The sequence below is a fragment of the Bombina bombina genome, chromosome 2 (assembly GCF_027579735.1).
Source record: "Bombina bombina isolate aBomBom1 chromosome 2, aBomBom1.pri, whole genome shotgun sequence".
Taxonomy (NCBI): domain Eukaryota; kingdom Metazoa; phylum Chordata; class Amphibia; order Anura; family Bombinatoridae; genus Bombina; species Bombina bombina.
In genome coordinates this window covers 245,618,068-245,643,327 of record NC_069500.1, presented here as the reverse complement: position 1 = coordinate 245,643,327, position 25,260 = coordinate 245,618,068, and the positions used below count along the sequence as shown (strand labels likewise).

Genomic DNA, 25,260 nt, shown 5'->3' with positions numbered 1-25,260 from the left:
TGGCCTTGATTTTTATTTAGATTTGCTACATAGAGAAATGTGTAAATGTTTATAAATCACTGTGTGTAATCATCATAACGAATTACAGATCCAGAAGTCATTTTGAAATGTATTTTCTCATTGCTAAGATAATCACGTTATGTACAAGTTTGCAAATATGAATGCTACTGTTTGCACAGTGGAATATTGTACATACAGGTATATCCTTGTGCCTAGTAAGGTCTATTATATAATAATAATAATAATAATTTTAAAAAAAAAGTGATATTGTAAGAACTGTTCTAAATGCTGTGTTTAAATGTTTTTAAAGGACGTCTCCACTAACTCAGCAGACTTATCCCCCCTCCTGTTCTGACCCCATTTTCAGAGGTTATTATATAATTTAATTTAAATTAATAAAAAATATATTGCTAATGGGATCTTATAAGGCTGAGCATCATATAAACAATGTATTTTTGTATAGATTAAACAGTAATATTTTTACATCCCTAGGCACATAGTGGGAGACATTTTTTTATCAATGCTTCATTTATTTGTCTGCATTACAGTTAATAAATCTAATTTATTCATCATAAAATGTATTTTGAATACAATATTTCCTTCTTAAGAGACTATTCACTTTCAATTTATATTTGGCACAGGAAAATAGGGAAAAGATGAAATCTTGCTGAGCAAAACCAAAAAAATGTATTACTTTCCAACTCCTCAATTTAGTAATTTCTTACTATTTTCAATGCTTGCTATTCATTATTTATACAAGCACCTGTTAATAAAACCAGATACTACTTGTATTCCATGTCAGTATAAAAATGAAAGATGTGCACTCTACAGAGTTTTTATCAACCATTGCCAAACTCTGTGAAAGATTTGTGTAATCATTTGAAAATATATTCAGATTGCACTTGGTCCATTGTTTAATTCACTTTTAAAACAGGATATGTTTTGTTTATTTTATTCCTCAGAATAAATTATGAAGGTTTTTTTCTTTCACAAAGACTCAGTTTCTTTATTTGTTCAGCTACAATATCTTCAATAAGTTTCAATTAATAAAAAAAAAAACATTCTTATAATTAACATGATAGTTATATAAAATAAAAGATTGAGTCTTTTAGACATTTAAACTTTAGGAGAATGTGTGTGTTATGTGCAGTTCTTAATGTCTTTAGTACACACATAAATGACAAGACTAGGGAGTGTAAGTGCCATAGCACATGTATAATATACTTTGGCTGCAGTATTTTACTTTGGTATCTAAGGTCTGGAAGTGCCAACTACAGTGTGTGGTCCATATGCAGTTCTATGGGTGTTTTTCTTTAGTTTTCTTGTCATGAAGAGCTCTGTCTGAAGCTGTCAGCTACAGGCTATGTGTACTGAATCTAGTGAATATAAATACATGTGAGCAAGATAACAGATGCACACAGTGCAAGTGAAGAATGGCTAGAATATAATACTGTTAAATAAGTCTGGGGCTTTATTACTAAGTTCAGTACAGTGTATGAAGTTTATAAACATAAACAAATACTTCACAAAGGAACATGAGCAATATGATTAAAGGGACAGTAAAGCCATTTTGTTTCTTTTGTTATTCAGAAAGAACATGCAACTTTCCAATTTATTTATATAATCTAATTTATTTTTTCTATTAGTATCCTTTGTTAAAAAGCATACCTAGCTAGGCTAAGGAGCACCAATGCACTACTGGGAGCTAGCTGCTGATTAATGGCTGCATATATATGCCTCTTCTCATTGGTTCACCCTATATGCTCATTTAGCTCCCAGTAGTGCATTGCTGCTCTTTTAACAAAGGATATCAAGAGAAGGAAGCACATTTGACAATAAAAGTAAGTTGCAAAGTTGTTTCAAATTATAAGCTCTATCTGAATCAGAAAAATGAAAAGGTTTGAGTTCCACGTCCCATTAATGTAATTAGCATATATAAACTGTGCCACTGGAATCAGTTTAAAATCCTTTGTTGAAAAACTGTATATTTTTAAAACAAATCTGAGCTCCAAAAAAATTGTAGAGCACTAAGGGCATCATAGATAGTGTAATGTCAGACTAGCTAGTAGACAAGAGTATTTGCCTCTCCGCTCCAGAGTCTGCTGCAACAGGATTTGCAAAATAATATCTGAGGATGTATAATTGTGTGATCACATCTCCATAAACCACCATACAGTATTAATAAGGCTGTATTTTCCTTTGATCTCCCATGACTGTGAGATATAGAACAATAAATGCTACAATAATCACTGAATAATTAACTACAATAAGTGCTACAGTTAAGTAATCACTGGATTCATTGCTCAGTACTTTTTGCTGCTATTGATTATTACTTTGTTTACAAAAAATATGCAACAAAGAAATGTAGTTCTATTCAAATTCATACATCAGTCATGAAAATCCATACTATTTAGTACATTTGCACAGTTTGCCATGTTACTTCTTAGTCACTTCTCATTTAAACAGGAAAAAGTCAGAGGACTTTATGAATTAGTTATGTGTTTGGATGTTTTCTGAACATTACATTAGCTACAAATCCCTCTAGGCTCTTAATGCAAACATCAAATGAATATAGAATGGGCACATCAAAGAAGTATATTTCAGTGGTTCATTAGGGTTTTAATTCTTTTTTTCTTTTTTAAAAAATATTTTATGAAATGGATATACATCTTATAAAAGTAATGTGCAACCTTGATATCCCAGTTTCACTACAAATAAAGAGGTTAGTAGACTGTAAATAGGGAAGAGCAAATGTTGAAGTTCTTAAATTTGCATTGTAGAACAAATGCTTTTTGTGATGTGCATTCTGCCATTTGTATACTGAGTCCATTTGACAGTTTCTTACTTATTATATGATCAGTACTGACAAGGACAAGACAATATGTTGTAATTTGCTAAACAGAATCTGATCCAAGACATTTTAAGGCGCAAGACTTTTTATGCTCTCACCATAAAACCATAAAACAAGTAAATGATTGCTGTGATGTTAAAATTATGTTTAGATTCAATTAGTTTCACTAACAACATAACCACAGGCAAACAAGTATAATCAAAAAACAATTCTGTGCTATTGCAAGGCCCTCCCAACCACATGTACCACAGTTGCCACCAACAACAAAAACTATAAACCACAGGAAACATAAATCATAAACACAAACAAGGGCAGCATATGGGAAGACTATGGTTGCCTTAAAAATCTAAAAGTGCCCAAGTCACTTGTGTGTGTATATATTTATTTATATATATCTGTTTTGCCTTCGAGCAATTCATTGAGCTGACCCTGATCACATCAACCACAAATGCCACTGCAATTAGAACATAGTCATCAAAAATAAATTGGGGGCAGTTCTGGTGGACGAATGTACAATGCCAATACATTCCAAATTTTCTTCAATACACAAATTGACATGTGCTAGACTGCTGAAGTTTCACACTTTCTGCACAAGGATGAGGTGTTTGAGGTGAGATATGAAATATAAAGCAGTGATGTGTTGGTTCTGGGCACAAAGGAGCAAATGACACACAACCTGATATGCCACATAATAAAACAAAAATGGTTTTGTGCAATTTAAGACAATTGGATTATTTCAATAAATCTATAGACAGAACATAACATGGAAAATATGTTTTCAAAGAATTACATTCCACATATGGTGCACAAAATCATTGTTATACTTTTTATGTCATTTATTTGATCCAAAACGGGTTTCCCTTTCTGCACCAATGTTGCTGCACTAAAGTTCAGCAAATGAAAGTGGCAGATAATAGTAAACTCTTATTTTTATGTATTCATAATGTTTATTAGCAACTAAAAAACTCTTAAAGGGACATGAAACCCATTTTGTTCATGATTCAAAAAGCGCATACAACTTTAAATAACTTTCCATTTTACTTATATTATATAATTTCCTTCATCCTTGTGGTATCCTTGGTTGAAGAAGCAGCAATTAAATACTGGGAGCTAGCTGAACTCATTGGGTGAACCAATAACATGAGGCATATATGTGCAGCCACCAATAAGCAGCTTCTGAGCATATCTAGGTGTCCTTTTCAACAAATAATACCAAGATAACCAAACAAATTAGATAATAGAAGTAAATTGCAATTTTGTTTAAAATCACATGCTGTATCTGAGTCATAAAGGAAAAAAAAGGGTTTCAAATCTCTTTAAGCAAAGTAATTAGCATTGATTTCCTCCTGCCTCTGTCATCCATAAAGTATGATATTTTTGCTACACTTAATGAAGAAGTGGTCAGGGGCAGGAGCGTTTCCACATTGCTTTAAGATAGCCCATATTACCATATCCCCGCGCCCTTTTGAGGGGCATGAGACCCCACATTTAAAAGAGAGGGAGTCTGATATTTTCTATAGAAGGGGGGGGAGCTATTTCAAAACCCCTATCCTCCTTTGATTTAGCTAGAGGTGAGACCCCTCTTTTGTATGAGGTGTTGTGTGCCCCTCTAATTTTCAGGGGATCACCATGGTTACCTCCTCTGATACTCAGTCTAGAATATGTGATTGGCTAACTAGATGGGTTCAGCTAGCTGCCAGAGAATGGAGCATGTGTGATAATAAAATTAAATTTGAAAGTTGTTTAAAATTGGAAGTTTCTATCCGAATCATGAATGACATTTTTGGGGGTTCCTGTCCCTTTAAATATATAAGCCAACATAAGCTAAATATTGAGTTTATTAGTGTCTTCTAGTAATTCAAGATTCATTCTAAAATGTAAAAAAGAAACATGTTCTATATATTTTAATTTAATTTATTTTATTAATACAGAGGTTACCCAGCCATTTAAAAATAAATCTGTAGTTTCACATGACAATGGAGGCTGAAGCTCACAGTCATAGAGGAAGCTATTAAAGGGACATAACAACCCCAAAACATCTTTCATGATTCAGATAGATCATACGATTTTAAACAACTTTCCAATTTACTTCTATTATCTAATTTGCTTCATTCTCTTGTTATTCTTTAATACATACACTCGCAACCAGGGAAGCGCTCAGACACAGCAGCGTGTCGAATCCGATCACGTGACGCTCTTCACGTAGTATACACACCCACTTTCTTGCTAGACATCCTGATGACGTATGTACGTTCACTCATCTGCTCCGGTGCGAAGGAAAAAGGAGCGCTCCATCCACGCCCACCAAAGTAACACTGTAACAACAAAAGTCCAGCGCACCCGGCAGCAATGAGACTCAACAATTTGATATGCCTTGATATATACCTTTAATTCTGTTAGATGTTGATCACAGGGCTAGACAAAGCCAAATATGCCTGATGGCCAAACAGTCCAACACGCTAAAAGTAAGACAGCATATGACAGGCAGCAGTTAGGGAAAAGAAATAATGGTCAGACGCGTTTCCTTATGTTGTTACATAGCAATCCTCAGTGACCATGCCTGTTACCCACAATTCATTGCCTTTTATACACACCTGTGGTGCAATCTTTAGCACTTTGAAAAAACCTAATTAGTGAGTAGCCAATAAAAAAGGGGGAAAATAGAAATGTGGGAAAAGGAGATCACTGTGGTAACAATGCAACAAACATTTACAAGTGTATTGTCCAAAATGTCTAATACTTAAATAGATATACAGCAAAACAAAGCACTACTCCTATCTACAAAATAAGTCTAATAAATTTCTTTCTTTAATACATAGTAGCAAAGCACTACTAAGAGTTAGATGAAAGCCAATGAAAAGATGCAAATATGTGTAGCCACCAATCAGCAGCTCCTGAGCCTACCTAGGTATACTTGTCAGCAAAGGAAACAACAAAGAGATCTAAACAAATTGTATAATAGAAATAAATTTTAAATAAAATAAATAAATAATTTTTTTAAATAAAAAAGTTATTTAAAATGACATGTTCTATCTAAATAATGAAAGAAAAAAATGGGTTTAATATCCTTTTAAAGCACTACTTGTTAGCAGGTGTCCATCACTGACAGTTTCTGTTGCGTCAAGTGAGTATGTAATAAAATAATATATAATTATAAGTGGAAAAAGTCAAACCATTATTATTTTAATACTTTGTAGATTTTAAAAGTTGTTAGAAATCTGAACATGAAGACAAAGTTCAATAAATGTAGTTAAAAGCACCTTATACATATCATGAGTAAACTCTTCAAAGGTTTATTTTCTTTTTGTGTTCTTATAAACTACAATACAGATGACCATCTGCTTTTGATTTTCAATAAAAGTAGTCTAAATGTAGAACAGGCTTGCCAGAGAACTAGGAATTGTATGAACTCAGCATTAAACAACCTGCTAAGGAACAATGCTTTTTTATTTCATTCTAACATATTGATTCTAACTTTTTGATATAATATATATTGTGTGCATTGTGGGAATATTATAGAAGTCAAGTAATTTATAGAGACACATTGGTACATAGACTGTCTGTCTGTCTATCTATCTATCTATCTATCTATCTATCTATCTATCTACCTCTTTGCCGGTCTGATTGTCTATGTAGATTTATTCACTTTAAAAATATATCCTTTGTAGCGTTTATCCCAAATATGCTTTGCATTAAAAATACAGAACCATACTAAATCATAAGATTTACTAATCTAGTGGAAGTCATTCCTCAGCTAACATCCATACTATATAAAAAGATTATACAAGGTAAATTGTAGTGAGTGACTAATGTGTGAACATTTACTACCAGTGGCGTCACTAGGGGGGGGCGGGGGGGGCGGGCCGCACCCGGGTGACACCCTCCAGGGGGTGACACCAAAAAAAAAAAAATTTTTTTTTTTTTTTAATTTTATTGAAATTCAAAGAAATACAATGTTGAGATGCATAGATTTTTTTTTATTAGAGGGGCTGGCATTTGTAAACATTGGTGGGACTGGGGAAGATAGTTTTCCCGGCTGCTTTTGCTTGTTTGTACTTTGCTTCTCCCCTGCCCAATTTCGCTATGAATGTTGTGGGCATGCCGTGGGGCTTGCAAAGTTGCGCTGCTAGCCTAAACCTGCCTGCCTATCTGTGCTCACTGCTCAGTGACATGTGGAGCAGTGGAGTCACTCACTGCTGTGCTGTCTCTCTAAACGGGAACTGGGAAATCGTGAGGGGATGCCTGGCACCTGACCGCATGACTGTTTGACACTGTCTTTAAAATGAAGGAGCCACGTATGATGCCCACCAGACCTTTACGGTTACGGTACACTAAGTGCACACTGAACAGGTAGGAGGGCGGGTGGGGGTCTGGGGGTGGGCAGAGTGCAGAGGTGATTGGCCATAAGAAGCGGTAGGCACGCGGCCCGGGGCTGTGCACTGACAGGCTTGGAACAGAGTCAGAGAGCAGAATTTTCATAGTTTGCACCTAAAACTTTTCTTTAGTGATTTATTTTTAGAGTGCTCTGTTTATCTTTCATTTGATGCTCTGCTGAGCCAGGGAGCAGCTCTAGGCATGAGCTTTATAATTAATGCAGTGCAGTTTACATATTTTGTAAGTGTGTGTCTGAGTTTTTGTGTGTGTGTGTGTGTCTCATTGTTTTTGTGTGTGTGTCTGAGTGTGTTTCCGAGTGTTTGTGTGTGCATCTGTGTATGTTTTAAGTGTGTCTGAGTGTTTGTATGTGTGTTTGCCTGTGTTTTTGTGTGTGTCTACTTTCTGGGGGGGGGGGGGGTGACACCATAACTTACCGCACCGGGTGACACCAACCCTAGTGACGCCACTGTTTACTACCCCTTAAAGCAACATTCACCTATCTTGAAACTATGCATGTCCCACACTACCTAGAGAGGTTAAGCAAATTGTGCAATGTAAGTTTTCTCTATTGCTGCAAATTGCCTACACCAGTTGGCTACTACACAGTGATTTATTAGAGCAGTGGGAAAACTCACGGGTAGCTTTAATTTAAAGTTTTAAATTATTAATAAAATCAGTTGTAAATGCTTTTTAAACATGAATTTAGTATACTATGGGCAAAATTACAAGTGGCGTGCTACTTAGTGCAATCGCTTGAGCGTTAACACTCCAGAAACCTGACGCAAGCTAACTTGAGGCAAGACAAAGAAGGATGTTCCAGCTCCAAAGGATGAATCAGAAGTGGTTAAAAAGTATAAGAAATTTATTAAAAACAAGTCTACTACAAACAAAAAGACTGTGTGTATCACAATGTCCAATGAATGCTCTGTTAGCCCATTAAGGAACAAGGCTCCGCCCCTTTTGTACATCACTACTCCAACGATCATTTCAACAATCACAGCTTGGCTTTTTCAAGGATGCATCCTTGAAAAAGCCAAGCTGTGATTGGTGAAACAATCGTTGGAGTAGTGACGTCCCAAAAGGGGCGGAGCCTTGTTCCTTACCGGACTAACAGAGCATTAATTGAACATTGTGATACACACAGTCTTTTGTTTGTAGTAGTCTATGTTTGGGACAGTCTCATTATATGCCTTGTGACTTGTTTTTAATAAATTTCTTATACTTTTTAACCACTTCTGATTCATCCTTTGGAGCTGGAACATCCTTTTTTGCCTTGCCTCTTATTATGAGCGTCCTGTGGCTAAATATCTAGAGTTTGATTTTGAAGCTCTAGACAATGTGAGTACCTTTTCTAGGTTCTGCTGTAAATTTCACATAACCACAGAACTTCACTATATGTGTTTCTTCTTTTTTTTCCTGAGGTTCACCTGCTTAGCATTACCACCGTGATTACCTGGGACATTTATCCTTTTTTGTGCACATCACATTTGTTTTTGTATTTAATTATTTCTTATTTTGTGATTTAAGCAAGTTTATATATTGTTTTTTTGCACATGAAGAATTAGTGTACTCCTGTTGGACTTATGTGGGCAAACCTGACAGGAGTACACTAATTCTTCATGTGCTCTAACCCGACATGAGTTTTATTAAGGTGCATATTTTATTTGGACCAATAGTTTAATTTACCTTGATATTATACAGTTTCTTTTACTTTTTTTCTTAAAGTCCTTTGCAATAATTTTCGTTTTCTATTTTAGCTAATCTACTCTTTTTCAGGTGTTGTTTCCACATGATAGTATATGTTGAGATGTATATTGATTTAACAAAGCATTCAAGGGATACTAAACCCCAATTTTTTCTTTTATGATTCAGATAGCGCATGCAATTTTAAGCAACTTTCTAATTTAGTCCTATTATCATTTTTTTGTTCTCTTTTTATCTTTATTTAAAAAGCAGGAATGTAAAGCTTAGGAGCCAGCCCATTTTAGGTTCAGCACCCTGGATAACGCTTGCTTATTGGTGGCTACATTTAGCCACCAATAAGCAATTGTAACCCAGGTTCTGAACCAAAAATGGGCCGGCTCCTAAGCTTTATTTATTTGTTTTGTAATATGAATACAAATTTTATTGTGCACTTTTGTAATGTCTGCACCTCCTCCATATGCAAAAATTCAGTATATGCCCCTTAGCGAGACATCCTGTTTTCAGGGTAAAAAGGGGCTTTAGATCATTCCACCAGGGAAATAGAAGGACTGGGGAGTATTATTTAATAATCTAGCCAGCTAAGAGACCTTTAAATCATCATGCCCTAAGTAATTGGTTTGTGTATAAAGAAAGTGATACATAAGGCAATCTGATTTCCTTGCAAGCTCAAACCATTTTAATGGGTTGTGGTTTCAAAGTACAAAACTTTATATTGTATAACAAGTCATTGGAAACAAATTAAGGGAAAAATAATTTTACAGACCAGTGTCCCTTTAAAGGTTCCTTTAAATCATTGAAATTTGCCTTTTTAAAATGAAAGGTTTTGGATATATAGTCCTCTGCACTATAAGAATATGAGTAAGGTAAATATTTCCTGCTTTACCGGTTTTGATCTATTTTCTAGTCCAATGCCACTACACTTTTATACACCATACACAGCTTAGTATGTGTTATGTAATACTGAGCTTTAGGACAATAAGTCCTAAAGTTGGATATTGCACTGTTTGGATTTTCTTCACCGTTGGATTTATTTATCGTTAGTCTCTGTATTCACATATTTATCAGTTTTTTGTTTGTGGAAGGGTCACCATGGCAATCATTTTGGAACTGGGCTTGGGATTTTTTTTGGCTTTATACAGGGAGTGCAGAATTATTAGGCAAGTTGTATTTTTGAGGATTAATTTTATTATTGAACAACAACCATGTTCTCAATGAACCCAAAAAACTCATTAATATCAAAGCTGAATAGTTTTGGAAGTAGTTTTTAGTTTGTTTTTAGTTATAGCTATTTTAGGGGGATATTTGTGTGTGCAGGTGACTATTACTGTGCATAATTATTAGGCAACTTAACAAAAACCAAATATATACCCATTTCAATTATTTATTTTTACCAGTGAAACCAATATAACATCTCAACATTCACAAATATACATTTCTGACATTCAAAAACAAAACAAAAACAAATCAGTGACCAACATAGCCACCTTTCTTTGCAAGGACACTCAAAAGCCTGCCATCCATGGATTCTGTCAGTGTTTTGATCTGTTCACCATCAACATTGCGTGCAGCAGCAACCACAACCTCCCAGACACTGTTCAGAGAGGTGTACTGTTTTCCCTCCTTGTAAATCTCACATTTGATGATGGACCACAGGTTCTCAATGGGGTTCAGATCAGGTGAACAAGGAGGCCATGTCATTAGATTTTCTTCTTTATACCCTTTCTTGCCAGCCACGCTGTGGAGTACTTGGACACGTGTGATGGAGCATTGTCCTGCATGAAAATCATGTTTTTCTTGAAGGATGCAGACTTCTTCCTGTACCAGTGCTTGAAGAAGGTGTCTTCCAGAAACTGGCAGTAGGACTGGGAGTTGAGCTTGACTCCATCCTCAACCCGAAAAGGCCCCACAAGCTCATCTTTGATGATACCAGCCCAAACCAGTACTCCACCTTCACCTTGCTGGCGTCTGAGTCGGACTGGAGCTCTCTGCCCTTTACCAATCCAGCCACGGGCCCATCCATCTGGCCCATCAAGACTCACTCTCATTTCATCAGTCCATAAAACCTTAGAAAAATCAGTCTTGAGATATTTCTTGGCCCAGTCTTGACGTTTCAGCTTGTGTGTCTTGTTCAGTGGTGGTCGTCTTTCAGCCTTTCTTACATTGGCCATGTCTCTGAGTATTGCACACCTTGTGCTTTTGGGCACTCCAGTGATGTTGCAGCTCTGAAATATGGCCAAACTGGTGACAAGTGGCATCTTGGCAGCTGCACGCTTGACTTTTCTCAGTTCATGGGCAGTTATTTTGCGCCTTGGTTTTTCCACACGCTTCTTGCGACCCTGTTGACTATTTTGAATGAAACGCTTGATTGTTCGATGATCACGCTTCAGAAGCTTTGCAATTTTAAGAGTGCTGCATCCCTCTGCAAGATATCTCACTATTTTTTACTTTTCTGAGCCTGTCAAGTCCTTCTTTTGACCCATTTTGCCAAAGGAAAGGAAGTTGCCTAATAATTATGCACACCTGATATAGGGTGTTGATGTCATTAGACCACACCCCTTCTCATTACAGAGATGCACATCACCTAATATGCTTAATTGGTAGTAGGCTTTCGAGCCTATACAGCTTGGAGTAAGACAACATGCATAAAGAGGATGATGTGGTCAAAATACTCATTCATTCTGCACTCCCTGTATTGTCACTGCAATGTATTTAGTTTGTATTTTACAAGTATGTATATTTGGCTTGATCAGATGGTGACATTTAAACTTGGATTTATTTCCCACATTTATAACCTGCAATGTATAAAGACTTCTAAAAAAAAAAAAGAAGAAAAAAAAAAGGAAATTACATTTGGTGCAGACACAAGTAAAAAAAAGATTTCTGTGTGTCTAATTACATTTTTCATTATTGTGATACCTAATACTGTTGCGTCTTTATAGATGAGATACAAATGCATTTTAATAATATGCTTTCAAAGTTATATAGTGTTCTGTGTTTTAGAAGGATATCTCTCACCAAATTCTAAAGTTACCATCACATTAAAACTCTATAAAACCTGTATTGTTTTATATTCAGTTTTATTTTTGTAATTTATATCCCCGGAGATGTCTTATTAGACATGTTATATATACCGCAAATCTTGCACAATTTTAGATTTAAACCACATCTATTTTGTGGGATGGAAGAACACAGTTGTCCAAATAGAATTTTTGAGAACCAATTTATCAACAAGGGAAAAACCTGACCACATCTATTTATTGCTAGTTGGACTTATGCCTGACATACTGCAGTATTATCCAACTCATTGAAGACACTCAACAAAAATGTTTAATGGTATATGTTGTGTACCAGCAACCAAATTTGCAAACCTATTAGTTCTGCCTATTAGCTATTTAAAGGGACCGTCTACACTAAAATTGTTTAAAAAGATAGATAACGCCTTTACTAACCATTCCCCAGCTTTGCACAACCAACATTTATATATTAATATACTTTATAACATTGAAACATCTAAATTTCTGCCTGTTTCTAAGCCACTATGGACAGCTTCTTATCACATCCTTTTTTATTTGCTTTTCACAACAGGAGACTGCAAGTTCATGTGAGCCATATAGATAACATTGTGCTCATGCTCAAGGAGTTATTTAAGATTTAGCACAACACAGTACTAAATGCAAGTCAATAGATAATAAATAAACAGTGATGTGATTAGGGGTCTGTCAGAATATGCTTAGATACAGGGTAATTACAGAGGTAAAAAGTATATTAAAGGGACAGTCAACACCAGAATTTTTGTTGTTTAAAAAGAAAGATAATCCCTTTATTACCCATTCCCCAGTTTTGCATAACCAACAGTTATAATAATAATACACGTTTTACCTCTGTAATTATCTTGTATCTAAGCTTCTGCTGACTGCCCCTTATTTCAGTTCTTTTGACAGACATGCAGTTTAGCCAATCAGTTCTCACTCCTAGGTCACTTTACGTGCATGAGCTCAATGTTATCTATATGAAACATGTGAACTAATGCCCTCTAGTGGTCAAAATGTATTCAGATTAGAGGCAGTCTTCAAGGTCTAAGAAATTAGCATATGAACCTCCTAGGTTTATCTTTCAACTAAGAATACCTAGAAATCAAAGCAAAATTGGTGATAAAAGTAAATTGGAAAGTTGTTTAAAATTCCCTCACCTATTTAAATCATGAAAAAAAAAATTGAACTTGACTGTCCCTTTAATATAACTGTTGGTTATGCAAAACTGGGGAATGGGTCATAAAGCGGTTATCTTTCTTTTAAAACAATAAAAAGTTTATTGTAGACTGTCCCTTTAAATGTAAAACATTTAAAATAGAATATAGACAATATATTGTCCACTTGGCATTATTCATTTAGATTTTTGTAAAACATTGTGGTTGATAATAATTCTTTAGAAACATTTATACAAAATTCACCAAGATTTTTGTAGCTACATCATTTTATAAGGTTTTCCAAAGAATTGTCTCCACTATCTGGTTCTCAAAATTACTTTTTTTATAGCAAAATATAGCCACAAAGTTTTACAACAGAATGTTGTGGCTACCACCTTTTACATAGTTATATCACATTTATCCTCAAACGTCTGAGATATGTTTTCTAGCCTGAACCCAATTTTAACAACTTCATAGCGTCTTGCTTTAAGTTACAACTTATAATAGAATACAGCTGCTCCAGGGTGCATTTATGATTTTTATGTTTAAGTGATATGGTTTTTACTGATTATGTGCCATAGATTGATTTAAGAAATGTAATGTAGCCTTAGAAACCCTTTCACAAAAGAATTTTTTAATGTAATAGATTTCATATTGGATTTTCAGTTACAAATACTTCTTTTGTGGTCTTTTCACCATCACTTTGGTATAGGTTGTAATTTTTCAGTTGTGGCTTCTTAGCGGGTGATATAAATAATAATCCAGTTTGGCATTTCTGTTTTATATAAAAGAGGAAAATGAACTAGTTTTGTTTTTAATTCCAACACCTTTTATAAATCAGTCATTTTTGACACAGAAGAAAGTTAATTTGGATATCTATGACCTCATGGGACGAAGGGGTCTCAGAGGCTAACTCAGCAAATATTAGAGTTTGTGTAGATATTTCATTTAATCATTTCAACAGCTGATCCTCTTGTTTTTTGCATTGGTTAAGTTCCTTAAAGGAACACTGAACCCAAATTTTTTCTTTAGTGATTCAGATAGAGCATGCAATTTTAAGCAACTTTCTAATTTACTCCTATTATCAAATGTTCTTCATTCTCTTGGTATCTTTATTTGAAATGCAAGAATGTAAGTTTAGATGCCGGCCCATTTTTGATGAACACACTGTGTTGTTCTTGCTGATTGGTGGATAAATTCACCCACCAATAAACAAGTGCTTTCCATGGTACTGAACCAAAAAAATAGCTTAAATGCCTTCTTTTTCAAATAAAGAAAGCAAGAGAACGAGGAAAAATTGATAATAGGAGTAAATTAGAAAGTTGCTTAAATTTGCATGCTCTATCTGAATCATGAAAGAAAAAAATATTGGGTTCAGTGTCCCTTTAATCATTTCTGAAAGGATTAAATCTTACTTACAGTCACCAATGGTACATATTATAGAGACATTCTAAAGCACTGGTTTTCAACCCTGCCCTCAAGCCTCCCCAATAGGCCATATTTTAAGGATTACCTTGGATGAGATCAGGTATAATAACCATGTTTACTAATCAGCTGATTATTTCCACCGGGCTCCTCAGATATCCTAAAATTCTGGCCAGTTAGGGAGGCCTAAGAACAGGTTTGAAAACCAGTTTTCTAAAGTAAAAGTTGTATATTATACTCTTATAATTCATTAGATCATGTTTTTTGCATTATTTACCCTAGATAACTATCGGGACAATTCCTATCCTTTAGAAAAAGTTTATCAATTAATTTAACAGCAAAAATCCCCATAGGCTTTAATGTTGAATTTTGTAGATAAATTGCTTTTCCAAAGCATTGGTATTGACCCTTACATGTTTAATTCCAGCAAAGGCGTTAATTTTATGAGCCCTAATTGCTACAATTTGTAATGGTTGGTTATAAAATGCAAATTTGCTTGTTTACAGGTGCGCAATAAATTAGTGCTCCATTTTTAATCTAGTGCTAAATTGTGCTCAAACCTTTTCTATGAGGCATGTGAAACAGTAGCATTTACACAAGTAAAAACTGTTTAAACTGATACGTTTTGTACATCATACATATCCTTACTGGCTGATAAGAACAACTGCCCCTGCTTTATTGGTGGAGAGAAACAGGCCTTTGCAAGTAAGATAAAAGATATTTATTCAGGACAAGAACGAGTTGTATTGTTTTTTTAATACTTTTTTTTTAATTATTATTTTTTTTCAAACTTTATTGAATTTATATTTCAGCTTGAACATGAAAAGAGAAATATCACAGGTTGACAGTTTAATGCACTGCATAACCATTGAATAGCATCTGGACTTTATAGTTCTTTCAAGTCTTTAGGTTGAAGCAAGGTAACCTCAGATCTAAGTGGAAATTCTCCTTGCATAATGTCTCTTGGAAATTCGGATAAGTTTATTAGAACGTCCAACATTAAACTAAAGACCAGACAAATTGGTAAATGCAGGAGTGCATATATGATCCGAAAGAAAAAAAAACAATACGAAAAACAAACAAGTAGATATTGTAGACTACAGATAAATGTAGATTTATCTTTTTCTCCAATCAGACAATCTTAGTTAAGAATAGGTGGGGAGAAATAGGCAAATATGTTTAGGAAAGTAAGTAAACACATAAGATCACTTGTTTTGCATTACATCACGTGGCCCTGTCATCAGGCCAACCAGGAGGTTGGCCTTAAGGTAGGGATCCAGGTGGACCGGATAGGGGGGGCGTGGGTCTGCTTGGGAAGGCAATAAAAAAAGGGGGGCTTATGAAGCTATGTGAAGGTAGGTGGTATGAGGAGGGGGGGTAAGAGTGTATAAAAAGATAGGGGGCAGACGGTTAAGGCAATCACATGTTGGGGGGGACTACTAGTGTCATCTTTCCTTTTCTGGGTGTCGCAGTAGTGAAACCATGTTTCCCAGATGTTCCAGTAGGTATCTTCTTTATTTAGACTTCAGTAGAAACCCTTTTCCATTGTGGCAAAACATTTAACAGAGTCTATGATCATGGAGAGATCAGGGGGAGTGGGCTGCTTCCATCTCCTTGCTATGCAAAGTTTTATAGCAGCAAAATAAAAATCGCTAGGTGGGAAAGTGGTTTTGGTATTTTGGGGGTAATATATTAAATAAGGCAATTTCTGGTTTAAATTGGAGATTGATACCCAGCTTCTCACAAAGGTGGAACACCTGTCTCCAGCAGGAGGTCAGGTTAGGACAACTCCACCATATGTGAAAGTCAGAACCTCTCTCTCTCACCAACACAGGGGGGAGTGTGTGGGGTAGAATCAAGAGAGCCTGAGAGGGGTATAATGCCACCTCAACAAGACTTGCATATATAATTCTAAAGAGTTGGCGCAATGTAGGGTTTTCTTTGGGAGGGTGATGGCCTTATTGATCTCTTTAACTGGAATAAATATTGTGAGATTACGTTTGATCTGCCAGACCTTCTCAGGCCCCATGGATGACAGCATCTCCCCATAGTGCCAGGAAAGAGCTCTAGGTAATCTGGACTCTGATCCCTAGGCATTCTCACAGGTGGTCAATGATCTCAATCCTGTTTTGGAGAATTCCCAAGATAAGAGTAAGCTGTACAGTCTGGCATATTCAAATGGGAACCAATTAGGTATATTAGGAGTATCTAGGTGAAATTGACCCGGGAGTATTAAAAAATTTAGGGAGTACAGCTGAGAGACTGAAAATAGGTCCCAGGTCCTCAAGTGGGAGCAATGGGAATCGGGAATGCCCAGGAGGAGGTCTCAGATAGAATGTATGTGGGAGGGGTGCAGAGCAATCCCTGAATAGTGTCTGAGTGATTCCCAGGACTCCAGGTTTCTGAGAACAATCTCGTTGCAAATACCTAACTCTCTCCATTTATATGTTGCTATCCAAGGTCGATTTTTAAAGACGCTATTCTGCCTAGCTACGAGACCTCTCTAAAAGTTTAGGAGTTCAGCAGAGTCCCGATCTCCTGGAGCAGTAGGTTGTAGTTCTTCTCTTTAACAACCTTAAGGTCGGGACCCACATTTTTAAATACTTTTTTAATACTTTTAAATGTCCTCTTTTAGATTGCACAAACACGAAAGTTGACTATAGTATACCTTTCAATATCTTTGAGACAAATTATGTAGACTGCACATTATAATTTAAGCATCATTCAGGTGTCACAATTATTTTATAACTAAACACCTGTTTAAATGAAGCTTATTTTGCTTACACAGTGCCCAATATTAAGATCTGGCCACATAAACACCAAGGAGATTGACAGCTCCTGCCCATGTATGAATGACAAGATCCCGGATGTCCATACTTTGTTTTTAACTTACATGGTGCATAGACAGCTTAGCTTCAGCTCCTTAAACTCTTCTTCTTCCCTTCTCCTTGCTTTCCAGGGTGGGCTGAGACCTCCGGGTCTGAAAGCAACTCCAGACTCCTCTCTTACAGAGTCTTACCCAGTTAAGGTACAATAGTTCTATTTCTGCTGAAGGGAGCTAAATAACCCCAGTAAAAGCCATACAGAAATGTAAGTACCATTTGATCCACACAGTGTGGGGTGATCACACAGCAGGACTGCTGACAGGCTTGCATTTAGTGTATTGTAAGAAGTGTTACAACCCATTACTAGGATCTCACTATCTCTCTAACCAGACTGTGCTCCAGCTACTTTCACCAGCAACAGCAGTGTTAACTGAAGGGCTTATATTTTCTGTCCAGGGGGAACTTAGTTCCACCTGCAAAAATAGTGCAGGAACTCAATTCTCATGTGTTTCCATTGGACTTTACCCCTGCTTCCATATGATCTTTCCCACCACTATAATAAAACAAATTATGTTAGATTACCACTAAATGGTGCTTGTATTTATAACTTTGATATGACAGGAACATTTAGTTTTCACCTCTAAAGTGGCAAAGTAAACAACTAGCTGCCAACATTTAAAAAAAATAAATAATAATAATCCAGGGATTTGGTTGTACGTTGCAGTGTAATGTATGCAGCACCTTAACAAATTTAAATGCAGGGAACAACCCTTTGCAAGACAATAAAACAAATTTCCAAAAGATAAATCATTGTATAACTTTTTTCTATAATTTAGATTTTTTTTTTGTTCTCTGTTGGTGGCAGTATATGATAAAACCCATGAAAACCACATGACAGAAAAAACCCCATCAAAGATAACACTAGAAAACACATAGTTGAATGCCAAGCTATGCCAATGACTCAGAACTATTGTGAATATCTTAACTAAATCAAATGGTGCATTTTCACATGGATTAGAATGTCATAGAATTTGAAGTCATAGAATTTGAAGCCAACAATTACCCAAGCTACTTAAGCTTTTTCACTGCAAAAACGAACCGATTGGAATAGGGGCCATTACTAGAAATGTTGGATAGAATTCTTGCTATTCTTGGCAGTTACTTGGGGAGCTGATTTTTATTAAATCAATTTGACTCATAAAAATGTTTTTGTTCTTTGTAAATATCCTTATTTTTGGTTTGTCATCTTTATGCTTTAGAATAAAAGCTAACACACACTAATATACATTTATAGATAAACATATAAATATAGATACTCATTGGCAAAAATGTATGCCAATACAGGAGATTAAAGAGATAGGAAAGTCAAAATGTAATTTGCATTTAGATAGAACATGTCATTTTAAGATAATTTTACTTTTACATTTATATTATTACATTCTCTTGGAGGGTGAGGTTAATTACTGAACACTGATATGATATTTTTTCGGCATGTACATTTTCTCAAGTAATTCTTGTACAGCAAAACTATTAAAAACAAACCACAAAGCCACTGTTAACTGTCCCCTCAGGAAAGATCTAACCAAAATACACAGCATTATCTCAGGCCCTTAAAACAGTCCTCCTTCCTTATATGAAGTAATAAAAAATAAAATATGTTTAATAGTTATTTGTGATTTCCACCAATTCAAAATTTCATCATAAGCTCTGCAGCTGAGTATACCTGGTACCAATAGCAGACCTACTTAATAGAGGGCCCTAGTGCAATTTTGTTTTTGGCCCTCCAAAAGGTAACTCAGTAGTCATCAATAGTAATAATATACATGCTGTCCTGTATAATGATTTTGAGGATAGATAAACAAATAAATAGTATAAACATGCTAACTGCACTAATAAAAGTCTCTCTGCATTTGGATTGTACACATTCTGCAGATGCCTATTAAAGACTAGTTGCTATGAGCCCCCCCACAGCACCTGGGCCCTGGTACCGCTACACCTACTGCACCCGGTACCTTAAAAAAGGAAAGATAGACCCTCCAATCAGAATTGCTCCCAGGTCTGATGTATGCTGTGTTGCTCAAAACAAAAAACAAAGGATTAATGGATTAGGTGCAGGAGAAGTTCTAAAAAAAATAAAATAATGAATGAAAGTTTTATTGTACAAAAAAAATAATACACACTATACATAAAGAGGTGATGACAATTGATACATTATTGAGAGTGTGGAGGCAGTCTTAGAATTTATCAAAGGTTTGTGAAGATTAAGACCATTTTGATGCCATCAGGGTCTAAATGATAACTTGCAGAGATGGTTTCTTCATATTTGGCTCAGGCTGGACTGGGATTTAATGCAAAAAGAATACTCACTTGCACACAGCCAGTGTTTTAATTAAAAGTAAGATATTAGTGGGGGTCACTCTTTCCATAAACTAATTAGCAAAACAAGTTGTGAGCTCTGATAAATGATTATTAATTGTTTGTTTTTTTGTTTGTTTTTTAAATGAAATCACTTTCTTTATAACATGAGTCTAGAACCAGTCTAGATGCCCTATCCCCAATATTTTATAGCTATTAGCAATTTCTTTTGCTGATATTATATGGACAAGTAGACTAAAACCCATCAGAAACAGATTAAATGTGTTCACATTCAAATATTTATACTGAAACCATGCACAAAAATCAGCTGAAGTCTTCTTATTCACAAAGTTCTTCATTTCCTGCAATGTAAAATGGGGTTTTAATGCAGTAAGCCAAAAGACACATTTTTATTTATACTATTGTGAAATCAATTATTCTGTCAGTTTTAGGCTGGCAAGTACCAAACCCTATGCATCAGCCAGAGTTAAAAATAAAATTGTCTAGTGCATCTAATGGCATATATTTAGTTATTTGCATCAATATGTTTCAAAATGTAGGTACCTCCAGATCAACATCAATATTTTAGAATGAATCTTTATGTTATATTGATCAGGGATAGTTTATAGTTATATCTATATGACACGTGTACATAAATTCCATTTATTTTTTTCAAGGTTGGAATACTTTACGTCGAAAGATCAACTTTCCTGCTAAATATAATCAAGATTACAGCAGTGTTTTGTATCTGTTTTAAAGAAAAAATGCCATATTTCATCCATTTTTCACATATGAAAAGCAGCATATGACACTTGAGGGATATTAACATAATTAAGGAAAGACTGGAACATTATATTTCATGAAAAGGCAGCTAATCTGTATAGTTCTCAGGACAGCATGGCATGTGAGACTGGCATCAGTATACCCTAGCTGTCCATCAAATATGGACTTACAGGGGACTATACAAGAAGCCTATTAGAATTGTATAGATTTTTGAATATTGAATCATAATTTAAGTAAGGCATAATTTTAGTTTTTTTCTTCATTTGTTGATTTTGTTGATTTGTCAGTGATGTGGGTAATTGTATGTTTTGCGGTAACTTCAGTCCTATGATTAAATGTTCTATAAACACAAAATGAGTCAAGCTATTATTTTGTTTTGCCCAGCATCATACTGGGAATAAAATTCTCATTTTATTTAATCTCAAGTAAAGTTCTGTTTTACTACAAGGCTTCATAGTAACTAATTGTGAACGTTCCAGGGTTCTCAAATGCCTACTGTGAACTGTGCCAATAGAGAAGAATTGTAGGAAACATTGATTAAAGCGAGGTTTGCAGGCCCAGATCACTTTTTAATGCCAGTGTGGTTTGGAATTAGAACCAAGGAACCCCACTTCAGCCAGGAATTGTTACAAAATTGAAGTGAAGCAATGATTTCAAAGTAATGTATGTCTCTGTAGAGAAGTTTGTTCTTAAAGTGACTTTCTAATGTACCCCACGACTCCTGAGTAAGACGAGGAATGAACCAATTTAAGGGGTAGACACATGTAGCTGCCATTTACCAACTGTGGCCTGTTCATAAGCTGTAATGTTTAGTGCCTCCTGAGCTGGACTATAGCTACGTGGTTACCCCTTTTCAGGGTTAAAAAAAATGACAATAATTCAAAAATTGCATACTCTAATTACACACTCTCTGTATAATTGTTACGTTAGTAAGTCCATTTAGTCCCAAGTGGCAGAGGCAGTAATGTGCTCAGACGAGATTGTATTATAACACATGGGCCCTATTCTAGGTTTTATTCTAATCGCCACTGACTGAAAAAAATATTTTATTGAGTTAGAAAATTAACTAATCACAGAAAAAAAACTGTAAGAAACAGATGGAAGCTTTTCAAGTAGTTTTATTGCCAGGATTTTCATGGAAGCTAAAGATACGAGGCCAGAGTGAAAGTGATATTCAACATGGAGGTCACTGATTAATATGTTTGAATCCAGTTGTTAAAGGGACACTGAACCCAATTTTTTTCTTTCGTTATTCAGATAGAGCATGCAATTTTAAGCAACTTTCTAATTTACTCCTATTATCAATTTTTCTTTGTTCTCTTGCTATCTTTATTTGAAAAAGAAGGCACAGCTCTTGTTTATTGGTAGGTGAATTTATCCACCTATCAGCACGAACAACCCAGGTTGTTCATCAAATATTGGCCGGCATCTAAACTTACATTCTTGCTTTTCAAATAAAGATACCAAGAGAATGAAGACAATTTGATAGTAGTAGTAAATTAGAAAGTTGCTTAAAATTTCATGCTCTATCTGAATCACAAAAGAAAAAAAAATTGTGTTTAGTATCCCTTTAAGTAATAATATTAGTTTAAATAATAATTAAATACCTTTTTAAATACATGGTCTAAAAAATAAAAATGTACCAAGAGAGACTCAATGATCTAAATAGAAGGGGTGATATGATAGCAACTTTCAAGGGCTTAGTAAAGCTGAGGTTGTAAGTATTTTACATGAAAAGGAAAATTCAAGAACAAGGGTTCATGATCTCAAGTTGAAGGGTAGTATATTCAGGAGTAATCTGAGGAAGCACTATTCATGGAATAAACTTTCACAAGAGGTGGTAATGACAAACACTGGGGAACTTTAAGAATGTCTGGGATAAGCATATGGCTATCCTACAAACTAGATACGTTTATACTTTTAGGAAAATATCGGGCAGACTTGCTGGGCCTTTGGCTCTTATCTGCCACCAAAATCTATGTTTCTATATATCAGGTAAGAATGCTTGATCTCTGGAGCCAGGAGCAAGTTAGGTAAGGCAATAACTCAGCCAAGAGTAATGAGCAGAGTGATCTTTTATAGGAACTCCCATACCTGAATCCTGTAATTAGGACGTGGTCCCTTTAAATCTAGACAGCGTGCAGCCACGCACACCTAGAAGGTAGCAGAGCAGGTACAAGAAGGCCAGAGTCTTGGCCTCCCTCCATGTGGGACGCCAAGAAGAAAACAGTCATTCTCTGCGTTTGAAGGGGCCGGAGTGGGAGCTTCTTAAATACACTCACAGTAGCATTATTCGTGATAAAAATGTTTTTTTATTTTTTTATATTTTTTTTACATAAAGAGGGCTTAATTTATCATATAACTGCATGCAAGATTCCATGCTAGGAAATCTGTCCACCCTCATTGGGTGCAACCTCATCCGCTGGCTGCATTTAATTATTGCACAAGCAACTGCTTTGCATAACCATAAGAGCAGGGCCTGGCAATCACCCTTATAACCGCCCGCTGCCTCTTAACTTGCAGAGGTTACTAAGCTGCCTCCACAGCTTCATAAATGGAACCTAAAGTGTAGAGGTCAGAGCAATAATAAGTATATATAGAGCTTAAAATTAGCTAAAAATTTAATTTTATCATTTAAAAATTAAAGTAAATAATAAAAATACTTGCCATTAGATAAGCTCTGTTCATTTGGAGTTTCTTAGTTGATCCTTATATCTTCCAAAGTACAAAAGGAAATACTGGTGACTCAAAGGTTTTGATTTCTTTTACAATTATTTATCACTGACAGACTGATTTTCTGAATAAAAACTTACAATGCTGAAGAAAAAAAATATTTTTGTTCATGATTCAGATAGAGTGTGCAATTTTAAATAACTTTCCAGTTTATTTCTATTATCTAATTTGTTTTGTTCTATTTGTATCCTTTGATGAAAGTATATCTAGGTAAGCTTAGGGGCTGCTCATTAGTGGCTGCACACATATGGCTCTTGTCATTGGCTTTCAGCTATCTCTCAATAGTGCATGACTGCTCATTCAACAAAGGATACCAAGATAATGAAGAAAATTAGAAAATAGAAGTAAATAAGAAAGTTCTTTAAAATTCTATGATCTATCTAACTCATGTTTGGGTTTCATGTCCCTTTAAGGGTTAAATAACTTACGGCTAGATTACGAGTTTTGCAGTAAGAACTGCTCGGTGCTAACTTGCAAGTTATTTCCACCGCTCACCTCCCTATAGCGCTGCTATTACAGGTTTTCATAAAACCGGCATTAGCAGGCAATAAGTGAGCGTAGAGCAAAATTTAGCTCCATACCGCACTCCAATACCAGCGCTGCTTTGAGCTGGTTTTACGTGCTCGTGCACAATTTCCCCATAGACATCAATGGGGAGAGCTGGCTAAAAAAAAAACTAACACCTGCAATAAAGGAGTGTAAAGCTCCGTAATGCAGCACCATTGATTCCTATGAGGAAACAAAAGTTATGTTTACACCTAACATAAACCCCCGAGTCTAAACACCCCTAATCTGCCGCCCCCGACATCGCCGACACCTACATTACACTTATTAACCCCTAATCTGCCACCCACAACATCGCCGACACCTACATTATATTTATTAACCCCTAATCTGCCACCCCCAATGTCGCCGCCACCTGCATTATATTTATTAACCCCTAATCTGCCGCCCCAATGTTGCCGCCGCCACCTACCTACACTTATTAACCCCTAATCTGCCGCCCCCAACGTCGGCGCCACTATACTAAAGTTATTAACCCCTAACCCTAAATCTAACTCTAATACCCCTAACTTAAATATAATTAAAATAAATCTAAATAAAAATTACTATTATTACCTAAATAATTCCCATTTAAAACTAAATACTTACCTATAAAATAAACTCTAAGCTAGCTACAATATAACTAATAGTTACATTGTAGCTAGCTTAGGTTTTATTTTTATTTCACAGGCAAGTTTGTATTTATTTTAATTAGGTAGACTAGTTATTAACTATTTACTAGCTACCTAGCTAAAATAAATACAAATTTACCTGTAAAATAAAACCTAACCTGTCTTACACTAACACCTAACCTTACACTACAATTAAATAAATTACTTTAATTAAATACAATTAACTAAATTACAAAAAATAAAAAACACTAAATTACACAAAATAAAAAAGAAATTTTCAAATATTTAAACTAATTACACCTAATCTAATAGCCCTATCAAAATAAAAAAGCCTCCCCAAAATAAAAAAAAAACCCTTGCCTACAATAAACTACCAATGGCCCTTAAAAGAGCCTTTTGCGGGGCATTGTCCCAAAGAAATTAGCTTTTTTACCTGTAAAAAAAAAATACAAAACACCCCCCCAACAGTAAAACCCACCACCCACACAACCAACACCCCAAATAAAATCCTATCTAAATAAACCTAAGCTCCCCATTGCCCTGAAAAGGGCATTTGGATGGGCATTGCCCATAAAAGGGCATTTAGCTCTTTTTCTGCCCAAACCCTAATCTAAAAATAAAACCCACCCAATAAACCCTTAAATAAACCTAACACTAACCCCCGAAGATCCACTTACAGTTTTTGAAGACCCAACATCCTTCCTCAACAAAGTGGCAGACGTTCTCAGCGAAGCCGGCAGAAGTCTTCATCAAAGCGGGCCGAAGTCTTCATCCAAGCCGGCAGAAGTCTTCATCCAGACGGCATCTTCTATCTTCATCCATCTGGCACGGAGCGGCTCCATCTTCAAG

The 25,260-nt window shown here is 35.5% G+C and overlaps 1 protein-coding gene across 1 annotated transcript in view; it reads left to right on the top strand.

Annotated features, from left to right (window-relative positions):
* The window catches only part of LIX1 (limb and CNS expressed 1), a 242,414-nt gene that overhangs the window by 494 nt on the left and 216,660 nt on the right, over window positions 1–25,260 (top strand). The window lies entirely within an intron of this gene.